This window comes from Lepidochelys kempii, chromosome 2 (genome assembly GCF_965140285.1).
Source record: "Lepidochelys kempii isolate rLepKem1 chromosome 2, rLepKem1.hap1, whole genome shotgun sequence".
Lineage (NCBI taxonomy): Eukaryota > Metazoa > Chordata > Testudines > Cheloniidae > Lepidochelys > Lepidochelys kempii.
In genome coordinates, this window is record NC_136381.1 from 101,406,516 (window position 1) to 101,433,952 (window position 27,437).

At 38.9% G+C, this 27,437-nt stretch overlaps 1 long non-coding RNA gene across 4 annotated transcripts in view; it reads left to right on the top strand.

The window, feature by feature from the left end:
* The window catches only part of LOC140905946 (uncharacterized), a 58,623-nt gene that overhangs the window by 19,232 nt on the left and 11,954 nt on the right, over positions 1-27,437 (top strand). The gene's annotated exons all lie outside the window — the stretch shown is intronic.

Consider the following 27,437-nt stretch of genomic DNA (forward strand, 5'->3'; position numbering starts at 1 on the left):
GTTGGTGGAGACATGAGTCTGTCCTCTCAGTGTCCCATATTGTGGAAGCTTGTCTTGATGGTGGTGCTTGTCTGGAATAGCAGTCTCCGTTCCCCCTCCCCAGATTATGGCTAGCAACTGTATGGATGGAAGAGGGGTGAGAAAGGTTCATGGTTCATGAGGTGGAGAAAGGGCATTCTTATGGCCAGTGACAATATGACTCTCACATTGACCTTGGTCTTTGAAGATTCAAAGTTGCAAATATTTCTTTCTAAGTATATCTCCCAAGGAATACGATTAGGCTGAAGGTGTCATGGTTCATTTTATTTGCTGGAGATTATTTTACATACCAGTGAAATTAAATTACCAGATAATTTACAAAAGAGAATATTTTTTTAAAAACAAAAAGAAAAGGAGTACTTGTGGCACCTTAGAGACTAACCAATTTATTTGAGCATGAGCTTTCGTGAGCTACAGCTCACTTCATCGGATGCATACTGTGGAAACTGCAGAAGACATTATATACACAGAGATCATGAAACAATACCTCCTCCCACCCCACTCTCCTGCTGGTAATAGCTTATCTAAAGTGATCATCAAGTTGGGCCATTTCCAGCACAAATCCAGGTTTTCTCACCCTCCGCCCCCCCCCACACAAACTCACTCTCCTGCTGGTAATAGCCCATCCAAAGTGACCACTCTCTTTAAAATGTGTATGATAATCAAGGTGGGCTGGAAATGGAAATGTGTATGATAATCAAGGTGGGCTGTAAAAACAACAATTTTTAGCTGGATGCAGAAATCATTGAATTGATTCATTGGCTTGATTTTTTTTGTGAGGGTAGAAATATACAGAACCGCTCAGGGTAATATGCTGAAAATTGTCATCACACAATTTCACCCAAATATAAAAAAAATTGAAACCAACTAAAACAAATTAAATGGTATTTTTAAACAAATATATAATTATAGTATATCTAAAATATTAGATAGTATGCTATGTATAGTAGTGAATATACTGTAGAGTACTAATACACTATACTATCTAGTAAACCATATTAGTATATACCATAGTATAAATCTGATATAATTAAAGGCACAATGAATTTGACATTTGAAAAGAAAGTCAGGGAAATTTAGGGCTCAGTGACTTTGAAGTTAATGGAAAAACTCATTCTGACTCTTCACTGGGAACAGGACTGGGCCCTTAGTAAGAAAAAAATATGAAATAAGGGGAAAGCACTGATAACCAACTCTTTCTTGCTTTCTCCATGTGAGTCACCTCATTGATTTTCAAAGCAAGCAGGATTTGGCCTCTATGAGCTAGGTAAGTCTTGGACAACATTTATGGCCTAGCCTTGCAGCCCTTGTTTGCAAGGGCTAATCCTTACTCTCTTAGTCCCACTTACAACAGCAAAAGGGACTATTAGCATGAATAACATCTTTATTTGCATAGGCCATCATTTTCAAAAATGGGCACTGATTCTGGGTGCCCATCTTGAGGCCGATTTCCAAAGGTGTTGAGAGCACTTGCAGCGCCTATCAAACTCGTCTGGGACTATGGGCATTCAACATATCTAAAATCACAACCACTGTCACATCAATAAATGAAGGCATTCAAAAGCAGTGACCACTTTTGTAAATACTGGTTTTACTTTATGATGTTGGCATTAACAAATGCTGGTGCTGCCTTATGGGAAGCTACTGTTGTGACCAGCAGCAAATAGGGGAAAGTGATCAGTGCTCATGCACAGTGTGTTGTTCACTATTACATACAACAGTAAGAACTGGTGTGAAGAAAGCTTTCAAGCAAAGAAGATTTTATGGGGTTGACGTTAGCCACTTACTCTTATTTTGGCTCCTACTGAATGTTAGAATGAGACCGATTTAGAAACCTGTGAAAGGGCTAACGTTGACACTTCATTCACCCTATTCTAGGATTTTAAACTGTGATGTAAATTAGTCAGAAACCGGTCTTTCTTCCATTTTCTCTTTTCAAAATGTAATACAGTTAAATGACAGAGATTAATTACTAAAGTAATTACTGCTGGAAAGCAAAAGGACAGTTGTATGAGACGGTCTCTCTCATGATGACCAAGTCTTTCTTGACAATTATGCTTAATTCCAACAATGATTATTCTGTGTGGCAAAATCTATCAGCACAAGGGCACACAAGCATCGATGCATTCTCACTCACTAGGAAATATTACAGTGAGGTAATTATATTTGACTAAAACTCAGTCACTTTCACTCCCAGGGGCATCACGGGGACCGTTTTTTGTAAGGATACATATAATCTCCCTACATTGTGGCACTAAGTATCACTCTTCATTCCACTTCTGCTGCTACCTGAGTCAGAATTGACCAAGATCATTATTTTTTCCCTACCTAACCAATGCTGCCTCCCTCTCTGTCACCATCACATATACTCTGAAATTCCTGCCACCACCTCTGTGTTGTCAAGGGGAATTTTAAAGGCTTTTAGATTCAGCTGCAGAGTTTTATAAGCAAAATGAGGAGGGGTGCACATGTTTTATTGAGTGCTGCTTTTAAATACCAAAAGACGTGGGCTGTTCGCCATGTTCAAATAACTACATGGAAAAGAAACAAAAGAAATTAACTAACCCGTAACATTGCTGACGGTAGTAACTGTTTTGTGGAACCCAAGCTGTGCAGATTCCTATCTCATTGTCACCCTCATTAGATGATGTGTTGTATTTATATGGTTGACTATGCCTCTTGTAAATAGCTAGAATAAAACCTTCAGCATGCTCATATCCCTGTGAAAAAAAGAAACAGTTGCAGATCCATTAGTCTGTGCTGAAGTCTCTTGCACACAGTGCTAGAAGCTACAGGTACGTTAAAAAAGAAAGAGGATGTTATAAACCAACACTTATTCTGAGCACTTAAAGAGGGAGAACAAAAATGCTATATACTCATCTCTTGGTGTGTGCAGTTTTTTTCCCCCTTCCCTGACCTCCTGTACTAACTTGATACTCCTTTAAGAAAATTGACAAAGGCTCTTCTATATGAGCCTGAGTGAAATTGCTAAAGCGTGAGCGAGAAAGTGTGTGTGTGTGTGTGAGTGAGAGAGAGAGAGAGAGAGAGAGAGAGGCTTCAGGCTCTAGTGCTTCCTTCCAGGTGTCTTCGTCTGCATGATTTCATCTGTGAACCATAATCAACTTCCTTAATGAAATACGTAATTAACATATTATAATTGTGGTAAAGATGATTTTGACAGAAATCATTTTCCATATCTAATACTATGCTAATTTAATCTGTTCCTCACTCCCCGACATGACCTTTAGTGATTAAGTTTCATGGCAGAATTGGTTTTCTTTTTTGTATGTGTGATGGATTGATTTATCCACAGTAGTTGAGACCACTGTCTTGCCATGGCTGTCATTTTTTTTTTCTTTTGCTTTGATATGAAAATAGAACCAAGTGATGAACAGGCATATGGCAAAAAAGAAGTAAAGACCTATTGCAGTGTTTGTCTTCATGTGTGATCTTAAAAAGCCGATTACCAGTAGGATTCTAGGTAGGTAATGAGTAGATAGGCCGCTGACAAAATGCATTTGTCCCACAGGTAAAATATCTACTGAAAAACGTATCTGAAAAAAGTGCACTTTGGGTATGTGGTACCAGAAGCCAAGAAAGGTGAAATCTGAAAAAATCCTATATGGTTATCCATTCCAATATTTTCTTTCTGTACATATAGATATAGTTAATGATAACTATGAAAGTCTGAGATTCAGTTTTCAAAAGGATTCCAGTTCAATTATTTTGGGTCATAGCTACACCTAGATGAACTATTTATAGTAAATATTTAATTTGATAAATGTTAGCACTATAACAGTTCTGTAATTACTGTAACTCAAAGCAGATTTGGTTTTGTACAGTTTTGTTACTCAATATTGTTTAAAACCCTTACACAAATATTTTTCAACGTGGCGCTTCCCGTGCAACTGAGGAGACTTCCTTCCATTCCTGTGGGAAGAGCTGGTTGAATAAGATTTACCAGTTTCTTTGGGCATAATAGCAGTGAGGTTCGATGCACAGTTATATGTGGGGTCATGTTATGTACAGTTCTCAAGTATTTTGACAGCCATTGGGTATTTATGAAAATATTTGTGAATCTTGAAAATGGAGGTGGTAGAAAACTTTCCACTGAAATATGTTATCTGACAGCAAATGGCTTTGTGACAAAATGGAAATCTTTTGAAAAATCTATTCTGTTTTCACTGAAAAAAATTGAAACCTAACATTTTTTGGGGGAGGTGGGTGATTTTTGGTTTTTCAATTAAAACAAAAAATGTTCAGGAACTTTTTCAACATAAACTAAAGAAAAATCATTTTAATTTAACTGTTTCTCAGGAGAAAATAAATTATTTCCCGACCAACTCTACTCCTATGTATCCAAACTTTACTCATGATGATTCTTTGTCAATTTGCACTGGAAACTTGTCAATGGGTAATTTGGTTTTTATTATTTTTCTGTTTTAAAAGTTTCAGTTATTCATTCAGGGAGCAGAAACAATACATTTTCTAGATGACCAGTCATACAACAGAAATAGTCAACAGTTCAGTGGCAGTTCTTAACCTGAAACTGGTTTGCATAAACAGCATGATATTTAGGACTTTCTGACTAGAAATTACAATTGTAGAAATCTGACTTCACACTAAAGAAGAGAAATAGTGGTTAAGGTCTAGATCCACAAAGATACTTTAAGCGCCTAACTGTACCTTTGTCACTTTGCCTAAATGCAACAGTTAGGTACCACTGACATTCTCAAAATCACCACACAGCTGCCACCTAACCCTGTAGATGCCTAAAGTTCTGTAGTTACCTAAATTTCTGCTGCTAGGCATGCACCATACCATACCAGCCTAAAGCTACCTCAATTCTGATACCACTCCACATCTTACAAACTCCTTGGAGCCTTTGCTCATGCTTAAACTAGGCATTCCCCTGTCTCTCTCCTCAACAGGTCCCAATGGCCACTGGGACAGGGACTTGAACCTGATTCTCCTCCATCTCTAGCCACTGGGCCATAGTCAATCTCTCTCTTTTCATCTCGCTCCGGCCCCATGAGTAGTTAAGTACTTATACAAAGTGGAATAGCTCCAACAGAAGAGACTGAGAGAGTCCCACCCATTAATACCACATAACCTGGTGGTTAGGGCCCATCTTTATTCTGGGAGATGGGAGACCTGGGTTTAAATCCCTGCTCCAAATCAGGCACAGCAGGGATTTGAGTCTGTGTCTCTCATATCCCAGATGAGTACCTAGCTGCTATGGTATTGCCAGTAACAGGTTGGAGAGGACTCCTTTTCTGGTTTTTCATGAGAAATGGCTGATCTGATTTAGGGACCTAACTCCAGGGCAGTGTTCATAGCTGAGAATTCTGATCAGAGATAGGCACCTCAGGCTCAGATTAATAGGTGTTAGGCACCTTTGTGACTCTTGGCTCTGAGCCCCACCCCCTTCCTCTGCACTTCAGTCCTGGCAATCTTATGCAGCTCCCCTCTCAGCTTGCTGGCTTCCGAGAATCTCTTTCTTGGGTGCCTAACTCGCCCCATGGATAATAATGGGAGCCCTAACTGGGGGCCGAGGATTACACTATGGGGTTAGGCCTTGAAATGCCTAAGTTCCTTTGTGATTCTAGCCCTAATGTCACAATCAATAGTATTTGCAATTAATATTTCAATTAGATTTACCAATGAGAATTGTTACGACCTGTCAGGCACGGAGGGAGCAAACTTATAGCCAGGCATGGAGAATGGTTCCTAATGCCATGGTACACACTGAGAGATAAAGTGCAGAAAGCCGTTTAAAGTGAAGAGGCATATTATCAGTGGGAATTTGTTAAAGGGTTGCTATCAGGTCACTATCACATAATGAGGAATGAGTCATCTGGTCAGTTCCTGGAAGGAGATACCTGATTGGTTTCTGGAGAGCAGGTCCACCAGCTTTGATCTTGAAGGTAAAACTGATACTGGAAGTAGTAGTAGGCTCCTAGGTTTCTGCTCTACCAACTTGATTTAGCACTGAGAGCAAAGATCAGAAAATGAATAGAAAACACAGGAGCTTATATTGGGGCTTCCCATAGGGGACTAGAGCCCCCACACCTCCCAGGGCTGGAGTCAGAAGCCCAGACTCAGCCCAGCTGCTGCTGCTGCAGAATACTGTGTTCACCAGCTATTCCTATAGCATCCAAGCACTGTAACCACAGGAAAGTGTTGCAGCTCAAGAATGAGGTTCATTTGGTACATCTATATGGAGAAGCTCAGCTATCAGTTACCTGCACCATGCTCGACACTGTAATTAGTGTGTTTAAGACTCTCACTGTCATTAGCATGGATGTCACATATAAACATCCATGAGGGAAGAAACTAGTTTCATTAATCTAGCCCAGCAGTTCTCAGACTGTGGGTCGGGACCCCAAAGTGGGTTGCAGCCCTGTTTTAATGGCTGGCGTTAGACTGGCTGGGGCCCAGGGCCAAAGCTGAAGCCCGAGCCTCACCACCTGAGGCCAAGCCCCCCTACCCAGAGCCTATAAACTAAGTCTTGGCAGGGCTTAGTTTATAGGACCCTCTGAAGCCCTTGGGTTTTGGCCCCCTTGCCCAAGGTGATGGGGCTCAGGCTTTGGTCCCCTGCCTGGGGCAGCAGTGCTTGGGCACTCTCAGGCTTCAGTCCCCCCTCCTGGGGTCATGTAGTAATTTTTGTTGTCAGAAAGCGGTCACGGTGCAATGAAGTTTGAGAACCCCTGATCAAGCCTAAAATTGTAATATGGGGAAATTTAATATGAAGATAATTACCCTAACACAGATCAAGATTTTTCCTAAGGAAGTTTATTGCTGTTTCCTAGTGGTGATGGTGCAGTACAATTTTAGTTTACACTGGACAGTTTGGTATTAGAGTACTGTATATACAACCCATCCCAAGAGTTGAGGATTTTACAAACCAATTAAATATCTTGAGCCAGAGCCTCAGCTGGTGTAAATTAACATTTGTTTCCATGGAACAATGGTGACCTACATGAGTTGAGGATCTGGTCCTTTATTTATAACACATAAAAGCAAAAAAATCTACCTCTACAGAATATGATTCAGGAGTACCAAATTAAAAGGAAACTGTGTTCCTAAGTGACTGCTGATGTGACTTAATGTTGTGAACCTGAAGCTTCTCTTTTAAAAAAAAACCCAGGTGATAGACTGGGGAAAGAGAGATTTATCACTTTTTAATTAACTTAGTGTCAACTCATGAGGTTTATTTCAGTAGAAATTTGTTGACCAAAGTATTTCTGGTGAAACGTGCTACTTACTGAAGACTGAGGTATGCACGGGAAATTTCCCAGCTAGTCAGATTTTTAACCACAATACATACATTTTATAGTGTATACATTTTGTTGTGTTTTTGCCTCCACTGCATGTTGATAACAAATCTATGTTGTGAATCAGTTTTTGTATTTTGAAAGCAGTAATTTAATGAAAGAAGAAAAATACTATTTTCTGCATATTCGGATACAAATAACAATGAATTCAACTCTCAGCAAATGAAGATCCAAAAGGAAAAAAAAACAAAACCTTTTTTTGGATCCAACTAGATGTTAGAAGCTTGTGAATATATATGGTTTGGATCTTATTTCTAGTTCCAGTTTCCCTCGGAAGCCTGCAGGCTGTGTCTTTGGCTCCTTTGGGGTAGCTCGCCTTCCTGACGTATAATTTTCTACATATTCATAAACTTCACTGAACATCTTCAGATAATCTGGCACCTCTCCAAACACTCACATGGTCTGAGGAAGTCATAGACACTTCAGTCAGGGATCTGCATAGACCCTTGAGCTGGAAGGCAATTTCTACAGTTGGCATCCTATGGCATCCCTCCAATAGCTCTACCCTAGCCAAGAATATCAAACCTAAACTCAGTAAAATGGCACTGTGTTATATAGATGAGCAACATGTCATGATTCTTCTGACTCAAAATGACACTAGGTTGAATCACAATGTCTGAATGGTCCTTATGAAACAACTAAGCGTGTTCTGAAGAAGTCATGAATATTATAAAATAGATTTGAAGAGGAAATATGAAATTAGGAATGTTGTGCCTACATTGTTTTTGCTTTTTCCAGGGTGGGGAGGGAGGGTGGGATGACAGTTAAAAATTTCAGCATAGGAATGTTGCCAAGGTTTGGTCTGGACGTGTAATGGGCTATTTCATACTTTTTTTTTAAAACTTGAGACTGTATGAAAATACCCATAGTTCATTGCTCTGTAGCATGAACTCAACACATCACACAAATAGCTTGCTGCAACCTACTGTAATAATGTTAAGCATTAAAGTTTAAAAGAAATACAGTAAAATTTTACAGTTTGTTTTCAAAGAAATAACACTTTCTTAAGAGGCAAGGGGAAGCAGCTAATCTGAGAGTGAACTGATACTTCCATGATGAAGTAGTGCAAAATATGTTGTTTTATTATGACTTAAGGCCATTCATTAAAATTGATCAGCCAATCAGAATGCAAGATCAACTACAAGGCATTTTAGACTTTATCTTAAATGAAAAACTGAATTTGTGCAGGAAAAATCCATGTACAAATCCTTCAACCTGCCCCAAGACACAAATTCTGCAGCCATTATGTGAGTCAGACTGTAGGGTAACATTTAAATATCAGTTCCATATGACTAGAGATGTGTCAATAATTCTAAAGATAGAGATGTGTCAAGAAGCAGTTGGCTGAGTCAGCTAACTGCAATATTTGCTGACTCTTACAGCTGCATACAGTCACCTAGCAACTTTCATTCAACAGCCTCAATTTTGTTGGTATACTGATAAACTGACAACACACACGGCCCTGCAATCTAATTTGAAGATGAATTGTATTCCTTTTCATTTCAGCTCAAAGTCCATGCAGTATAACAATATGGTGCTTAAGCACAGTGCCACGGTTACAGCCTGGAACAAACACATATTTTCAGCATGCCTCACAATTTGCCTTGTCAATTTCTGCTCTCAATTGCACCAGTGTAAATCCAGGAGTAACTCCAATTAAGATACTTTGGAATAATAGCAGGGCTTTAATTGAGAGCAGAATTTGGTCCATGAGGTCTAACATATTATTTGCATTGTTTAAAGGGATGCTGTCAAGATAAAAAATCATATTCATCAAAATATTGTGTTGCTAACAGCACCTTAGATTACTAAAACTGAAATATTTTAAAAGGCTTACTTTACTTTTCACCAGGTATGCTGTCGACTTGGACACCAAATGACATATCTGTCTCTGGCCAATTTGACTTTCTGGTTTGTATTCAGCAGCACAGTGTCATTGTGAGTGGCTTCACACAACACTGTCAGGGCAAGGTTAAATCAAAGAAAATTATCTTTTCTAGAATATATTTCAAAACATTATGATATTTCTGTTCATTAACCATGCAATGCAGCCAACTGTCTCTTCCATTCCAGTCCAGAAAGACCCCGCCTGATGCTATCAGTCAGCACAGGCTGTGTTTAGCTAGTCTAGGAGCTGGATAGCAAAGGAAACGGAAGAGTCCTGTTTGTGTGTTGCCATTTCACTAAGAGTCCTCTTTATATTCAAAGTCCCAACACCTTTGTACCATAAAGGACACTACAGGTCTCATGTTACAGTACCCTCCGATAAATGAATTCACAAGAGGGTAAAATTTCCCTCTGAAACTCCTTGAGTTACAACATGTGAAATTCAAGTAATCAGTTCTCCTAAGGTGGGAAGAATTTGGGCCAGCACAAAAGGGGAAAGGAACTGTCAGTAAAAGTCTCACAGACCCTAACCTACTCCCATGCTGATCTCTTGGCCCCGCTTTTCTTGCCTCTGGCCCCCCACAACCTCCTGCCCTTGGGCTTGTCTTCATGAGAAAATTAGGTAGTGTTAGAATTCTATCTTGGGGAGTTGTGTTAACATGATGTTAAACATGACTTCAGAATCAATATAGACAGGGATTATAATGTTTAACATTGTGTTGGGTAAACTTTAATGGACCCATACTGTTAACCATGTTCAGCTGACAGAATATTAAACTTGACTTGTTCCTGTCTATACTGAGTGCGAACATTATATTCAACTCCTCAAAGTTGTGTTTTAACACCATTTGATTTTATAATGAAGAGAAGTCCCAAAAGGTATTTTCAGACACATGGGGCATTATTGCTCTATCCATAGCATAAACTGGTACTTTGTAGAGGGGAGATCAGTGAATCCAGCAGTTGATAGACTCATAGACTTTAAGATCAGAAGGGACCATCATAATCATCTAGTCTGACTTCTTGCACATTGCAGGGAACAGAACTTTGCCCATCCACTACTATAATAGACCCATAACCTCTGGCTGAGTTACTAAAGTCCTCAAATTATAATTTAAAGACTTCAGTTACAGAGAATCCACCATTTACACTAGTTTAAACCTGCAAGTGACCCACGTCCCACGCTGCAGAAGAAGGTGAACCCTTCCTCCCCCGAGGTCTCTGCCAATCTGACCTGGGGGGAAATTCCTTCCCAGCTCCAAATATGGTGATCAGTCGAACCCTGAGAATGTGGGCAAGACCCACCAGCCAGACACCTGGGAAAGAATTCCCCATAGTACCTCAGAGCCCTTGTGTCCCATCACTGGCCATTGCAGATATTTTCTGCTAGCAGTGGCAGATCAGCTACATGCTATTATAGGCAGTTGCATCATACCATTCCCACCATAAACTTTATCAAACTCAGTCTTGAAGCCAGTTAGGTTTTTTGCCCCCACTGCTCCCCTTGGAAGGCTCTTCCAGAATTTCACTTCCCTGATGGTTAGAAACCTTTGCCTAATTTCGAGCCTAAACTTCTGATGGCCAGTTTATATCCATTTGTTCTTGTGTCCACACTGGTGCTTAACTTAAATAACTCCTCTCCATCCCTGGTATTTATCCCTCTGATGTATTTATAAATAGCAATCATATCTCCCCTCAGCCTTCATTTGGTTTTGCTAAACAAGCCAAGCTCTTTGGGTCTCCCCTCACCATGCAGATTTTCCATTCCTCTGATCATCCAGGCAGCCCTTCTCTGCACTCTTCCTGTCTGAATTCATCTTTCTTAAACATGGGAGTCCAGACCTGCACGCAGTTTTCCAGAGGTGGTCTCACCAGTGCCTTCTTTAATGGTACTAACACTTCCATATACGTACTGGAAATGCCTTGCCTGATTGCATTAGCCTTTTGCGATTGCATTAGCCTTTTGCATGGCTGCATCCTGTGATCAACCAATACATGCAGGTCTTTCTTGGTCTCTGTTTCTTCCAACCAATAAGCCCCCATCTTATAGAAAACATTCTTGTTATTAGTCCCTAAGTGCATGATGTTGCATTTTGCACTATGAAATTTCATCCCATTTTCATTATTCCAGTTTTCAAGGTGTCAAGGTTCCTTCCACACTCTGAACTCTAGGGTACAGATGTGGGGACCTGCGTGAAAGACCCCCTAAGTTTATTCTTACCAGCTTAGGTTAAAAACTTCCTGAAGGCACAAATTTTGCCTTATCCTTGAACCCTGTGCTGCCACCACCGAGCATGTTAAACAAAGAACAGGGAAAGAGCCCACTTGGAGACATCTTCCCCAAAAATATCCTCCCAAGCCCTACACCCCCTTTCCTGGGGAAGGCTTGATAAAAATCCTCACCAATTTGCACAGGTGAACACAGACCCAAATGCTTGGATCTTAAGAACAATGAAAAAGCAATCAGAATCTTAAAAGGGGAATTTTAATTAAAGAAAAAGTAAAAGAATCACTTCTGTAAAATCAGGATGTAAATACCTCACAGAGTAATCAGATTCAAAACATAGAGAATCCCTCTAGGCAAAACCTTAAGTTACAAAAAGACACAAAACCAGGAATATACATTTCATTCAGCACAGCTTATTTACCAGCCATTTAAACAAAAGGAAATCTAACACATTTCTAGCTAGATTACTTACTAACAAGTTCTAATACTCCATTCCTGTTCTGTTCCCGGCAACCATTCCTGTTCTGTTCCCAGCAACAGCATCACACAGACAGACAGACAGACTCTTTGTTCCCTCCCACCCTCCAGCTTTTAAAGTAACTTGTCTCCTCATTGGTCATTTTGGTCAGGTGCCAGCGAAGTTATCTTAGCTTCTTAACCCTTTACAGGTGAAAGGGTTTTGCCTCTGGCCAGGAGGGATTTTATAGCACTGTGGACAGAAAGGTGGTTACCCTTCCCTTTATATTTATGATACAAGGTTATCCAGATCTTCTTGTATGATATTCTGGTCCTCCTCCGTATTGACTATACCTCCGCAAATTTTATTAGCAGACTCTCACTTTTTGTGCCAAGGCCATTCATAAAAATGTTAAATACGATTGGTTCCAAGACCAATCCTTGAGGAACTCCACCAGTAACCTCCATCCATCCTGACAGTTCACTTTTCAGTATGATCCATTGTAGATTCCCCTTTAACCAGTTATTTATGCACCTTTCAGTTCTCATACTAATCCCCATCTTCTCGAATTTAACAAATAATTTTCCATGTGGTACTGTATCAAATGCCTTTCTGAAATCCAGGCAGATTAGCTTTACTGCATTTCCTTTGTCTACCCAATTCTTCCCTTTCCATGGAACTCCTCTAGAGAGACTCATTAATACAGGAACCCTGCGGCCCCATAATTATTTACTGAATTCAAATTACCAACAAAACATGTCCATAATTGTATTTATTAAAAATTTCCATGAAAATTTTTGAATAAAAACATATAAAACCAAAACATGGGTCAGTTTCATGCCCTGTGAATTGAAACAACTGTTGCAAAATAATTTTTAAAAATTTCCACCATCTCTACTAAAACCAATACAAAACAAAACTGACAAATACCCTCACCCCCAAGAAACACCACTGTTAGCAAGAACACACTTCAGAACAAGATCACCCCAACCTCCAGATTCCCAAAATGGAATCTTCACCTCCCAAATGTCCACATAACCCTAAGATGACCTTCCAGGGCTGCTGTTAAGACTAATAGATTTGGGCTATTATATACCAAGGGGACCTGTAAGTTCCAGTTGAGGGCCTATCACGAGGAAGTTTCCTCTCTTATATAGCCAGGAAACTCCACCTTGAGCAATAGAGCTGATCAAAAATTTTCCAACAGCCTATTTCAACTAAATTTCCTTTAGAAAAAAATCAATACAAAACGTTGAAATAATGTTAAAATGCATCTTCCTACCCCCATGAATGGACATGCTGGTTGCTTGGGGCACATCTAGGCACAGGTGGAAGTAGAACAGCTTAAAAAAGGTTTATTTTCTAACACTACTGATATTTTAGTATCCCTTAAAATCTGTACATACAGCTCACCATGCACACCTCTGTTTCAAGATACTTCTGTTTTTCTGCATTGTCTTGCAGCTTATCAGGTATCCTGTCAATGAGACATTAGTTAGCATTCTGGGTCATTAAGTCAGTGTGTAAAGTTTGCAGTAAATATTGGCAAGCCTTGATATGAATTTCAATTAAGAACTGTATGGGCTCTCATATACACATGTCTTACACTAGTGTTATTACTCCTGATACATACTGGTATAAATGAGAAAAGAAAAAGGCCCTGTATATTTTTATTAAGCCTCATTGCTACTAGAAATGAACTGGTTAGGAACCCCTCTTCCTCTCGAACAACCAATCAAAAACTTGGTCTGTGCCCAAGCCAAGGTTTTTGGGTTTTTTTTAGGTCAAAAACATTTAACATCCCTTTATTTTTTAACGCCTCTTCATTTACTTTGCCACCTGGATGCTGAAGTCCCAAATTATCATGAGAAAGCATCTTCTTGTGAGATTACCAGTCCAATTTTCCAGACCAATGATTATCTTGGACAAACCTCAGGTAAGCATCCAAGCTTTTTGGATGGTTATCCAAAACCAAACTGTATGCCCTTCATATTCTGGCTTGCCCTTCCCTAGTTCCTACTTGGTCATCTAACAAAATTAATAGCCACATCAAATTATGTGAATCATTCTGTCTGAGCCAGCAAGCAAGAAAATCCTGAGATGAAGACACATTTTTGTCTATGATTCAGTCAAGAACTTTCTGGATGGTAGACATTCTGAGGTGAATCCACCACCTTGTCTCAGATGTTGGTTCTGAGGACAAACTTGTGGAAGAAAGATATAGGGACTGTATTCCTGAACTTACATAGTACCTAAGAGGCACATGCCTCTTAGGTGGGTATTAGGGCTGTCAATTAACTGCAGTTAACTCATGCAATTAACTAAAAAAAAATTAATCGTGATTAAAAAATTAATTGCGATTAATCACAGTTTTAATTGCACCATTAAACAATAGAATACCAATTTAAATTTATTAGATACTTTGGATGTTTTTCTACATTTTCATATAGTATTCTGTGTTGCAATTGAAATCAAAGTGTATATTATTTTTGATTACATATATTTGCACTGTAAAATGATAAACAAAAGAAATAGTATACTTCAATTCACCTCATACAAGTACTGTAGTGCAATCTCTTTGTTGTGACAGTGCAACTTACAAATGTAAGATTTTTTTGTTACAAAATTGCACTCAAAAACAAAACAATGTAAAACTTCAGAGCCTACAAGTCCACTCAGTCCCACTTCTTGTTCAGCCAATTGCTAAGACAAACAAGTTTGTTTACATTTACAGGAGATAATGCTGCCCACTTCTTATTTACATTGTCACCAGAAAGTGAGAACAGGCATTTGCATGGCACTTTTGTAGCCAGCATTCAAGGTGTTTCTGTGCCAGATACGCTAAACATTTGTAGCCCCTTCATGCTTCGACCACCATTCCAGAGGACATGCTTCCATGCTGATGACACTCATTAAAAAAACAATGTGTTAATTAAATTTGTGACTGAACTCCTTGAGGGAGAATTGTATGTCCCCTGTTCTGTTTTACCCGTATTCTGCCATATATTTCATGTTATAGCAGTCTCGGATGATGACCCATCACATGTTGTTCATTTTAAGAACTCTTTCACTGCAGATTTGACAAAATGCAAAGAAAGTACTTCAATGTGAGATTTCTAAAGATAGCTACAGCACTTGACCCAAGGTTTAAGAAGCTGAAGTGCCTTCCAAAATCTGAGAGGGACAAGGTGTGGAGCATGCTTTCAGAAGTCTTAAAAGAGCAGCACTCTGATGTGGAAACTACAGAACCCGAACCACCAAAAAAGAAAATCAACCTTCTGCTGGTCGCATCTGATTCAGATAATGAAAATGAACATGTGTCGGTCTGCACTGCTTTGGATTGTTATCGAGGAGAACCGTCATCAGCATGGACGCATGTCCCCTGGAATGGTGATAGAAGCATGAAGGGACATACGAATCTAAAGCGCAGCTGGCACGTAAATATCTTGCAACCCCTGCTACAACAGTGCTATGAGAACACCTATTCTCACTTTTAGGTGACATTGTGAACAAGAAGCGGGCAGCATTATCTTCTGAAAATGTAAACAAACTTGTTTGAGTGATTGACTGAACAAAAAGTAGGACTGAGTGGACTTGCAGGCTCTAAAATTTCACATTGTTTTATTTTTGAATACAGTTTTTTGTACATAATTCTACATTTGTAAGTTCAACTTTCATAATAAAGAAAGAGTTTGCACTATAGTACTTGTATTAGGTGAACTGAAAAATACTATTTCTTTTGTTTTTATATAGTGCAAATACTTGTAATCAAAACTAAATATAAAGTGAGCACTGTATACTTTGTATTCTGTGTTGTAATTGAAATCAATATATTTGAAAATGTAGAAAACACCCAAAATATTCAAATAAATGGTATTCTATTATTGTTAACAGTGTGATTAATCTCGATTAATTTTTTAATTGTTTGACAGCCCTAGCGGATATGTTTTTAGACAATGTTATTACCAAACTTTAGACTTTCTAAATTACAATTTCCATTGTATGTTATTGCATACCTTGGTTGGGTCTTTCACATGCAGCTGGTATAGTTTTTACACACACACACACACGGTTCTCTCTTTGCTAAAAAAAATCAAATCAAATAATAATAGTGTTTTGGGTTTTTTTATTATGTTGGAAAGTTTACATATACTTATCCCTCCCCCCACAACTCCTTCAGGGCTTATTTAATTACGGTCTTGTACAAAGCTCTGCTTTATGGGATTTGGGTTTATGGGAAGTTCAGTTTTGCCTTTTCTTTTATTTCAACTGAGAGTCTCCTTATGCCATATTTGACTGTTTTATTTTTATGATTTAAAGCAATAAATTGTAATTTAAAGAAAGAAAGGAGACCAGGTCTTTTTTGAATTTGCCTTTGTATTTCCTAGTACAGAACGCAAGCAATAACTTCTGGCTGTAACTTATATATATGTTTAGTGGCAGGGGAAGGAAATTATTAGCTACTTTTTATATAGATATATTTTTAACAAAGCATTGGGGATTTATATGAACACAATTGTTTGGAAAGTCCCAGAAGAATAATGCTGAGTGACGTGAAGTTATATATATGTATGCAAGTCTTTCAAAAGTCCACATGGCCTACAGTCTTCATATCTGAAAGAGCTTCAGACTGTTATACACATAAAAATGTTTAGAAAAAATGACATATTTTTATTACTTTTATCTGACGATCTGAGTTCCAGAACATGCATACATATATATTATATATATATATATATATATATATATGTATGCATGTTCTGGAACTCAGATTGTCAGATATATATATGTTATCAGTATTGTTTTAATGCAAAAAGAGGAACCTTCTTCCCCCGTCTTTTTACACTTAGCCTCAGGGCTTGGCTTGACTTTTTCATGTGTAGGGTGCCTAAACACAGAGAAAAGTCTGGACTATGCAGAGTATAAGAAAGAAAAACAATCTCCCCCCCCAAAAAAAATATTCTTTATATTTAGTGGAATGATTCAGATTTATAGGTTGCTGCTGACAAACCTGGCCCTTGCTGATTATGTCACATAAATCACATACTGAATGCCCCAGACACATTTTTCTAATATTTAATATTTGACAAGGATTTACACAATAGTGACACAATGCCAAACCTAATGCTGTTTAAATCTTCAACTAGCCAGCTTTTTAAACATGGGGGTGGGATGGGATAGCCTATTATGGGCAACACTTATTTTACTCTGAAAGGATCCAATTTAAATCTCTCTCGATGCCATAGGAATTGTTGACTATCTAATTACTGTGTAGCAGCAGATAATTTACATATTGGGCCATGTATTGAGTCGTTACAGGGCAAATAGATGTAGTTATTTCTGCTTTCAAAACCAAAAGCATAATATATTATGTGGATGATTGAACTGGTGCAGATAAAATAAGAATTGACCTGCATCTTTGCACAAAAGTTGAACTGAGCTAAAGCAAACCATTTTATTCACAGGCTAACTGCTCTTACAGATTGGAAGTTCATTTTAGGGCCACATACTGCCCTCAAACCATCCTCTATGAGGGGTGGTAGCTTTGTTGGTGGGAGAGCATGTCCCACCAACATAGCGCTGTCCACACCAGCGCTTTTTGTTGTTAAAACTTTTGTTGGACAGGAGCGTGTTTTTTCACACCTGTGATCGACAAAGTTTTAATGACAAAGGTGCAGTGTAGACATAACCTTACTGATAAAGGGAGTAAGAGAAGATCCTATCCTGTTATGTACATTCTGTTTCACCAAAGTGTGTCATGTAGGATTTTAAATGAAAATCAGGATCACGATGATCATTAATATCATTGTGAAATGTACATACAGATAATATGTAAAATGTTTTGTGTGTATAATGAAAATCTGTTCCTAAAGTCTGAATCCATGCCAAGTTCACACACAGGTTTCTGCCAGACAAAGGATGTTGATTCACCTGGCTCTATCAGTCCATATGTAAATTAAGCATTGTAAGGTAGCATAATGGGGAGTCATTTATATATGAAGTCAACAGGAGGATGTGAAATCAACAAGAAAAACAAGCGCTGGGGATTCTACTGTCTCTGAGAACAGACAATGAACTTCGGGGTTATAATTAGAAGGCAAGGAGGTATCCCTTTATCCTGCACCTAAGAAGTAACTGGACAGCACGTTTACATTAATGAAAACAGGATCCCAATCAGCCTTGGTTGGAAATGATGAAAAAAGACTTTGGGTGACATAAAATTGCTTTAGATAGGAAGTTAGCAGGATAAATTAAGCTTAGTCTCTAGAAAGTGAGTATTGATTTTGTTTGATATGTAACCCTTTGGTTTCCATTATCCTTACTCATTTCTCTTAAATCTCATTATTTCATAATACATTTATGGTTGTTTTCACTATAAATATATGTCTGTAGTATTGTACAAGGAGCTGATCATGAGTTGAATCAATTGAGCTGGTACATTGTTCCATTGGGGACAGCATACCTGGTATTACTGAGCATGTTCAGTGGATAAGGGGCTGAACTCTACAGGGAGAAGGCTTCAAAGGATCTTGGGGACTGATGTGCCTCTCTTGTTAACCTTCAAGGCAAAATAAGGGCTGATATAGCCCAGAGGAGATTATTTGGGTGGCTAACAGACCGGAGGTGTCAGGGAGCTGACACCTAGTCAAGCACAAGCAACCCAACTGCCATGTTTTTACAAAGATCTAAAATCATGATAGGAGCACTAATCCTTTGTGAATAAGACCTCTATAAAACTTCAGTCAATAAGTGTTTAATACAGATATTGACTAAAGTGTATAGGATACTGATTCATAAAGGTCTAGAGCTAACAGTATTGAGCACTGTTCATGATTTGCATTCTAAATCACCTTGCAAATTAATGGCATTTACCTGAGAGGAAAGTTAAAAAGTTAAGTGTTGAGCAGTGACTGCTCAGGAAAGTAACTCATTAAGTATCAAACCAAATGAAACTATCAAAGGGATTTATGCTATTCAGAACACCTGGTTCTAATTGGAAAAAAGGGATATCTATGCCAATTAGCATAGGAATGTGTTTACACATTTAATTTATTTTTAAATGGCATGATTCTTGGCCTTGTGGCAGTATCTTCCTGAGACAGGCTTAGAATTTGGCAGTTGCTAGTGACAGACTCATATGAATATATATGGTAGTTGTTGACAGTAACTACACCTTAAATAAGTGGTACCCAGTCTGTAGCTCTACATGGATTATTTGAGCAACTCATGTAACTATTGTGGAGTAGATGTCAGAAGCATTAGGCTGGTCTTGGTCAGAGCAACAAGAGCATTGGTCTCAGGAGTACTCCTATGCAATCCAACGCCCAATGGGCACACAGATTAGAGAACCAAGATCCGTCCCCATCCCTCTAAGCAGTCAGCTTCATTTAACTATTTGGACCAGGAACTACTGGGATAAATGAATAAGCAACTATTTCGACTAACATGGTCTGGTGGGTTGAGAACTAGCTACTTTTATTTTCTAATTCATGCTCTGCCTCACTTTGGGGCCTTGGGAAAGTCTTTTAACCACTGGTTTTAGTTCCTCTATCTGTAGAATGGGGCTAATAATTCGTACCTTCCTAACTCAGAAGGCTGTTGTAGGATAGGATGAAAGATGGTCTTGTGGAAAAGGTACAGGACTAGGACTCAGAAGATTGAAATTAAATTTCTGGCTCTGCCAGTGTCTCTGTGGGTTCTTGAGCAAATCACTTAGGCCTGAGCTATAAACTTATGCTAGCAAAACTTTTGATGGTAGACATTGGTTAGGAGTGTGGGTTTTTTGTTTTTTTTTACCGACATTGCTATGCTAACAAAAGCCCTAGAGCTGATGTACTTATACCAGTATAACTGCTTTACCAGTATACCCTATGCCAGCTTCTGGGCCTGTGGTTAAAAGGCCATAATACAGCCCCGCATGTTTTGTTAGACAATGTTTACATAATACCCTGAAAAAATCTTGTCCTGATTCAATGACTTTTGAAGTCAATGGAAGTCTTTCCACTGACTTCAGTTGGCATTGGATTAGGCTCTAAATCAGTAAGAGCTAAGTATTATTATCAATAACATATAGTTAGAGTCAACTTTTGCTGCTTATGGGATTTTTATATTTATGTTCCAGAGAACAAAATTATCTTATTTCATCAACAATTATTTTCCCATAGTATATTCTTCACCATCTGTCTAGAAGATATTGCTTTACTATATTGACCTCATTTCCCATTATCACTGTAATTTAACATCTATATTTGTATTTCACAGATATTTTGTATAATTAAAAAAATTACAGATACAATCTGGGCACAATGATAGGCACAGAGTAAACTTTGCAACCAGATAACAGTGTTCATAGTTTCTTAGGATTTGAGAGGAGAGAACCTGCAAGTTAAAGACAGAAAAATGAGTTGGTACAGAGAAAAGAAACTCAATTAAAGAGTAGATCAGTATTTGTAATATGAGTGTCATGAACATAATTTCCCTTGAACTCTTCTGCATCAGAGATTCCCAAACTCTGATGCATGGAACACTTGCTGTTGTCTGCAGAAAGTTGACTGGTAAGAGTGATGGCTTCTCCTCTGATTCTAATCGCTACTTCCCATTAAAGACAGGTCAGATAAATTAAATGTTTTCCTAATATTACTTTACCATGGAAGCAATTGCTGTATTTGCTACAGGGATGTTATACGAGCACAAATGAGATATAAGGGAGGACTGTGCATTTACATGGTTCATTAGACAATCTGTATTAAAATATGGTCTGTGCTATGCAAACGTTTGAGAACCACTGTTCTACAAAGCTTAATAGAACATTGCATTGAGTTTTCATAGTTCTGGGGAAGACAGTAGCCCTATAATAAAGGATGATGGTCAGGAAGGGTCATGGCCAAGCACACTCTTTGCTATACAGCTAAATCCAGGAGATGTCTACTTTGATCATTTAAGGTAACATCCTAATTGTCATGACCAGGACTTGGGTGGTCAGACCCAGAGCTGGAATTAGGAGTCAAGCCAAAAGTCACACCAGAGTTGGAATCGGGAGTCAAGCCAAGGGTCAGAACTGGAACCAGAGTCAGAGACCAGGGCAGGTATCAGGAAGAAGGCAGGAACCAGGAATAGTTCAGGAAAGCTGGAACCAGGAGCAAGGCAGGGAAGCAGGGCTCAAGAGTCAAACAAGAAGGCAGCATCTGATGTAGCAACCAGCCAGTAATTCACCTAGTTGCACAGACACCTTTCTATACCCCATTCTGACTTCAGTAGTACAGTTGGACCAACTGGTGAGCTGGACACTTTTCCAGTCAGGACTCCCATGGGCTCTGCCTCTGGTGGGGTCAGGGTTCCATTAGGCACTCAGTCCACTTGTCACTAGGAAGCCAGTAGGTGGTGGCCAGGATGGAAAGGCTGCCTGGGGACCACGAACCCTCAAACTAATTCCAAACACAGAAGTTTTCCTGTCCAAGATGCTCATTGTCATCTTATCCTATTTGTCAGCATTAGAACTTGGTCAAAAATCAGAATCTAATTTCAAGTCCCCAAATGCTGGTGCTTCAGATACAATGGAATCCAGATCTGATCACCCCTGTTTTTTGGTACTAATCTTGTAAAACAAAAACTTTGTTTGCTTGTTAAAGAAACACTACAAACCAGAAAGTGCGTATGTGAGCCCTCAAACTTCAGTGGTCTGGCCAAAATGGATCTCAAATATGAACCACCCATGGTAGACCGCGGTTTGTAATATGAGTGACATGGAGATAATTTCCCTTGAAATCTTCTGCATCAGAGATTCCCACATATTTATTTTGCTAAACCAAAGTCTGGATAATGAAGGTTGCAATGCCAAAACATTAGCACTGCTTCCTCTGTCCATCTCTAGTATGCATTGGTTGTAAGGGAGAATCATATTCTTATTATCTGTCTTGCAGAAAGCAGCTCACATGGACTCCATTCCTACTGCTGATTTGTGCTTCTTCCCCTCCCTCCCGCCATCTTCTGTGTCATCTACTCTTCACCAAGAAAGAGCAGGGGCCACAATATCATCTACTAATAGCACTGTGACAGAGTGCTAGGAGCCTAGACCTGACCCAGCACTCTGGTCACGAAAGTACTAGCTTTCCCCCCTGGGGTGGATCCAGTTTGGGGGATGGGTGCTCAGTGGCTTGATTAGGTAGGAGGTGGATGAGCTAATGAGAAGAATCAACCCATCAGCTGGGAACAGTTAGAGGACCAGAAGGAAGTGCAAGGGGGAAAGGGTGGCAGGGGCCTGGTGAAACAGGATCTCAGGATGGTGAAATCTGTCCTGTCCCTCCCCAAAAAGTGAGCTGAGGTAGAAGTTTACTTTTAATTGTATGTTGATGCAGAAGATTGTTCTGGTGAATTGGTGAAGGGAACCCAGTAAATAACACACTGGTGCTTATAAACTGGGAAGCCTTCAGCCTGTTTGTGGTAGTCAAAGGGTGGAGAGGGGAACCTATTACAAGCACAAATGCAAAGCCCTTAAGAGATGGTTCACAAGATGCCCTGAGCGATCTGGAGTTAGATATACATAACACACTCAATGGCTATGGGAGAATAGGAGAGGTTCACGTGTAGAAGATGCCTTTTAGTTCTCTGGGCTATTGAAAGGAGATCTGAGAAAACTCAAACACGAGTGAAAAGATTTTCAGAGACTGCTGAGAAGAAAAGACAAACATTCTGACAAGGCAAAAAGATGGAGGAATGCCTCAAATAGAGATCGTGATGACTGGGACTCTGGTTACTCAAGTCACAGTAGGTAAAAGCAAATGAGCAAGGTTTTTGAGATGTAAATTACACTAGAATCAGTGAAATACTGGGAGGAAGAGGAGGAGGCCATTTAACCACAACAAAACGACTGCTTGTTTTAATGCCACCTAATAAAAAGACACAGGAAATGAAAGTAGACACAGCGAAAATGAACAAAATACTGATTGGAGTACCAAACACAGTCCATTTTCCTCAGTAGGTTAGAGCTAAATAGTGGGATGCAACACAGCGTAATCAAGCAGTTATCACATTCAGAATAAAAGTGTCTTAGACATCAATCTAACTTGCAACAATTTCATCCCTAGTAAGACTCCTTCTGTTCTGATAAAGAGCTTGTCTGTTTTAGAAAAGTTGCACCAGTTTAAATCAAATTAAAATATCTGGTTAAACTGCAAAATTGATGCACTTAAACCATTTAATTCTTGCATTGATAAATTGCTATATTAAGTGAAACAAGTTTAATTGAGGGTTAAGCCAATTTAAGTGTCTTAACTGCGGGTTTGCACCAGTTTAGTGAGATTGGTTTTAAACACATTTAAACTGATGCAACTTCTCTAGATTTAAACAATACACAGTAGCCATCTACCACTCTCTATTTCTGTAACCCAGGTCCGTTCCTCCCGCTATATTTTTAGTGTAAGTTATATACTTGGTTTGGCAAAATTCATTTTTTTAAAAATTTTCACTGATAATATCAATGTTTATTTTTAAGCAATTTTTATTTTTACCAATTTAAATGTTTACAGTTGCACAATCACGGGTTTTAAATATTTATTTTTATTGTTATCAATTTACATTTTCACAGTTGTGGGAAAGTATGTGGGGAGTCAGACAATAAAAACAGTTAAAACACGAATTGTCAATATCACATGTCAAAATATATGAAGTAAACCACTTAAACTCTAATAAGTTCTCAAGAAGCTTTTTTTTTTTACTTTGCCTATCTGTAAATTTCAATTATTATAATTGGTTTGTGTGTGTTAGGTGAAATAGCCATTTACCAACATTAACTGATAAAAATCTAATCCTTCCAAGCTTATATATGCTCACTGTCTGTGCAGTTCATTGTTTAGATCCTGATTTAGCAAAGCACTTAAGTACATGGTTGACCCTATGGCGAAGGGACCCATCTTTTATGTGTTTCCTGCAAATTCCCTAGCACAATAGTAAGGCCATCTGGAAAACAAGAATTAAATTTAACGAAAAATTTGTAGGTTCTGAAATTTGTTTTCATTCCACACTGGAGTGAAATATGAAAACTTTTTGTGAAGAAAAAAAAAAAGGCAAGAGATCATTCCGTGGGCAGCCAATAGCTCTGGGTTTGAGCACTCACCTAGCATGTGGGAGACCCAATGTAAGTCTCTGCTCTGCCTCTCGTTCTGGTTTTGGCCAGAAATTCCATCCTGCAGCTGAGAAACATTCCCAACAAAAGTCTAGTCGGAATTGTGTATTTCCATCCAAAGTTTCGATGTTGACATAACGGCACTTTCCCAGGAAAAATCCACAGCCAGTTCTACACTTTGGTGAGTGCTATAAAAATAAGCAGTTTGGAATCAAATGGTACATCACTAGGGCTCTCTGTGTGTTTCAGCGGTAAGGGCATTGGACACAGATTTCACTCAGATAAAATAGTCATGGAGAGCAAAATCAGAAGAAATAAACAATCAGAGGTTCCCTCTTTTCCTGAACATCCTACATCACACAGTTCAATTTCTTTATTCAGAGACTATTCAGTTCCAGAGATGTCTCTGCCTACAAGAAATCTGCAGCAAGTATGGTACACTAGTAGTCAGATGACATGCCTCTGCATCTGAGGCCGATAACACTTTTGAAAGGTCTTTAGGTGCATATACAGTATACGAAAGCAACACAAGATGTGGCATTCTCACTGCCATATAGTTCTCCTGGTCCTTATCAGCAGCAACGTTCGCTTGTCTCAGTCATTGATCTCTATTCTGCCACTGACTCACTGTTTGGACATGTCATTTAACCTCTCTGTGCCTCACTTTCTTCATATTTAAAGTATAAGTCATTGCAAAGTGTTTTAAAATCCTGGGATAAGAGGCATCATATAAGTGCAAACTACTACTTCAGAAATCAGAGAATACACTGTAGATTCCGAAGTCATAATAATTTCACTCTTATGAAACATCAGTGACCTTGCTTGTGGTATCCATGGCCTGTTGGATTTTGAGAACTAATTTCTAAGTCCATCAAGTTAAAGAGAAAGTATAAAATCTGCTTCTAGAGAAGGAAACAGAAAATCTTCCAGCTGCATATATTTCTACCTCTGCTTCCCTCAAGCCTTATTTTCCTCTCTATTCTTGTCTGTTCCCAGTCTTCATCAACACCAGTGGAAGTTTGGGAAGAAAATATCCTTTTGTCTCTTTAAGCAATAACTGAAAAAGCTCTATTGACATTTATATATCATAAAAAACATTTAACAAAAATGTACAATGAGATAGCAAGGTACACAGTGAACTGAGAACTCACCCATAACACATTATCAGAGACACAGGAAAAAGAAAAATTGTTTCTGTACCATTTAAAATGAAATTAAAACATGAAATTCACAGACTGCATTTTTGATAATGCCAAGAAAATTTTTTTTTAAATCTTTATGATCTGAGGTACAGTATGCAGCTTAGAGGACTGGAGACTTAACAAGAAAGTGGTGACTGAAATGATAATAAAATGAGATGTTTTTGCTGAGAAAATCAGGTCAGTGGATGGTAATTATGGTCTAATGCAGTACAACCCCGAGTAGATCCATAATTCGCCGTATCTTAGGAAGGATGCTGCAGGTTATGAAGCCTCTGGTAGTGAACCCCAAAATCACTTTTCAAATTCCCTGAGGCTCAGGAAGACAGGCAATTTCATCCATATTTCTATGGGACAGAGTCTCCCTTTAGCTGTAATCATAACTGTACTTGAGTCCAACCTAGAACAGAGGTAATACCTATTTATTTTATGTACTTATCTGGCCCTCATTACCACAGTATCTAAGTGTCTCAAAGTCTTTAATGTATTATTCCACACAACACCCCTGAGAGAAGATAGGGAAGTCCCATTATCCCCATAACACAGATCTAGAACTGAGGCACAGAAAGACTTGATGACTTGTCAAAGGTCTCACAGGAAGTCTGGGGTGCAACAAGAATTGAACCCAAGCTTCCCAAGTCAGCATCCTAACCACTGGACCTTCCTTCTTACATATAGCCAAAGGAAGGATTTTTAGATAACAGAAAGGTTTTTGGCAAGTTCCAGCTAACTATTAATTTATGGAGACAGATAGAAATGCAATGTCCCAGATTGTCTGCTAAAGATGAGATGTACTCAGTGCATCTCAGAGGGAGCATCAGAAAACTAATTAGGGTTACCTGATTCTCTGCCTGGCTCCACCCAAGCACACGTTAAAACAGGTTAGGGCTTTTCTAAACTGCACAGTTGATAGTGGTCCCCAAAGTGACTATCGACTAGCTGAGAAGAGCTGGAACGCACTGCTCCGAACACGCCAGGTGCTGAAGGAATGCTAGGACTGGAGATGCCAACTACACCTGCTCTGCAGCCAATGAGGACTCCAAGTAGTTTCTCCAGAGCAGGACCAAGAACCTGGTCTAATATGTTTTTTTCATTCATGACAAGCTGCAGCCAAGATTTATGGAGACTGGGGTAAGATATCTTACAGACTTTCCCCCTATCACCAATCTCCAGCTTCTTTTTTCACCAACTCCATTCTTGAATAATCACTGAATTCTGAATGTGAACTACTATCATGATCCCAGCTTGGCATAAAAATGTAATTTCATTAGAACATCTGAAAATTTATAAAAGCACATTTATCCTAACCCTAGTATGTATCTGTATTATGGAAAAGAAGAAAAGGGGGGAGGGAAGAGAGGTCATGATGGAAGAAAAAAATCCATACATGGGTGGCAATCCTGTGTTCTGGATCAGGAACAGAGAATGAACTGAGCTGTTAATTTTGGATCTCTGTTTTGGTTAGAGCTATGGGTCAAGCACAAAGTTCGGCAGCAAATCTGGATGTGACTATTCTTAAAATTCTGAGTTGTTCTGATCTATGGTTTTGATTCAGGCCCATCTCTAGCTGTGAGAATTTATCTCATAAATATAAACACAGCAGCTTACTTTCTTTATCTACTATTTGTTCAACTATCTTCCATCAAAGATATTTGAAGACACCGACAAAACCTTTATTAGGATTATTTGGCAAAGCCACAAGCAGAGAAAGGATCTGCTGTGAGTCTGTATTTCATGGCTCCCTAAGGATGAGGGGACCCGGCATTACTTAATCTCTAGTTATGTTACTGGGCTGCCAGATTCAATTTCATGTCCTGGTGGACTTTGAATAATGCCTGTGGTGTATGTCTTTCTTTAGAGTCTGCTAGATGCTTAAAGGTTCCATTGTACTATCTCCCATTTTGTGCGTTCCTGAAAGAGATTGAGACTCAGCTAGATTCATTCTTTTATTAATCACATCCTCAATCTCTGAAGATTAGTCCATGACACATTGGATATTGAAAATTATAAACAAAGACCTAAGTAGCAGTTTTGTCCTATTGGTAATAAAGAAGCAACTTAACGCCTGAAAAATAAAATAAAATGACTTGGCTTTTCTAGAGAGTTACTTTTTCATATCACTACACAGCACATTTCCTGTAAAATATGAGTCAAATTAGGCTACCAGGCA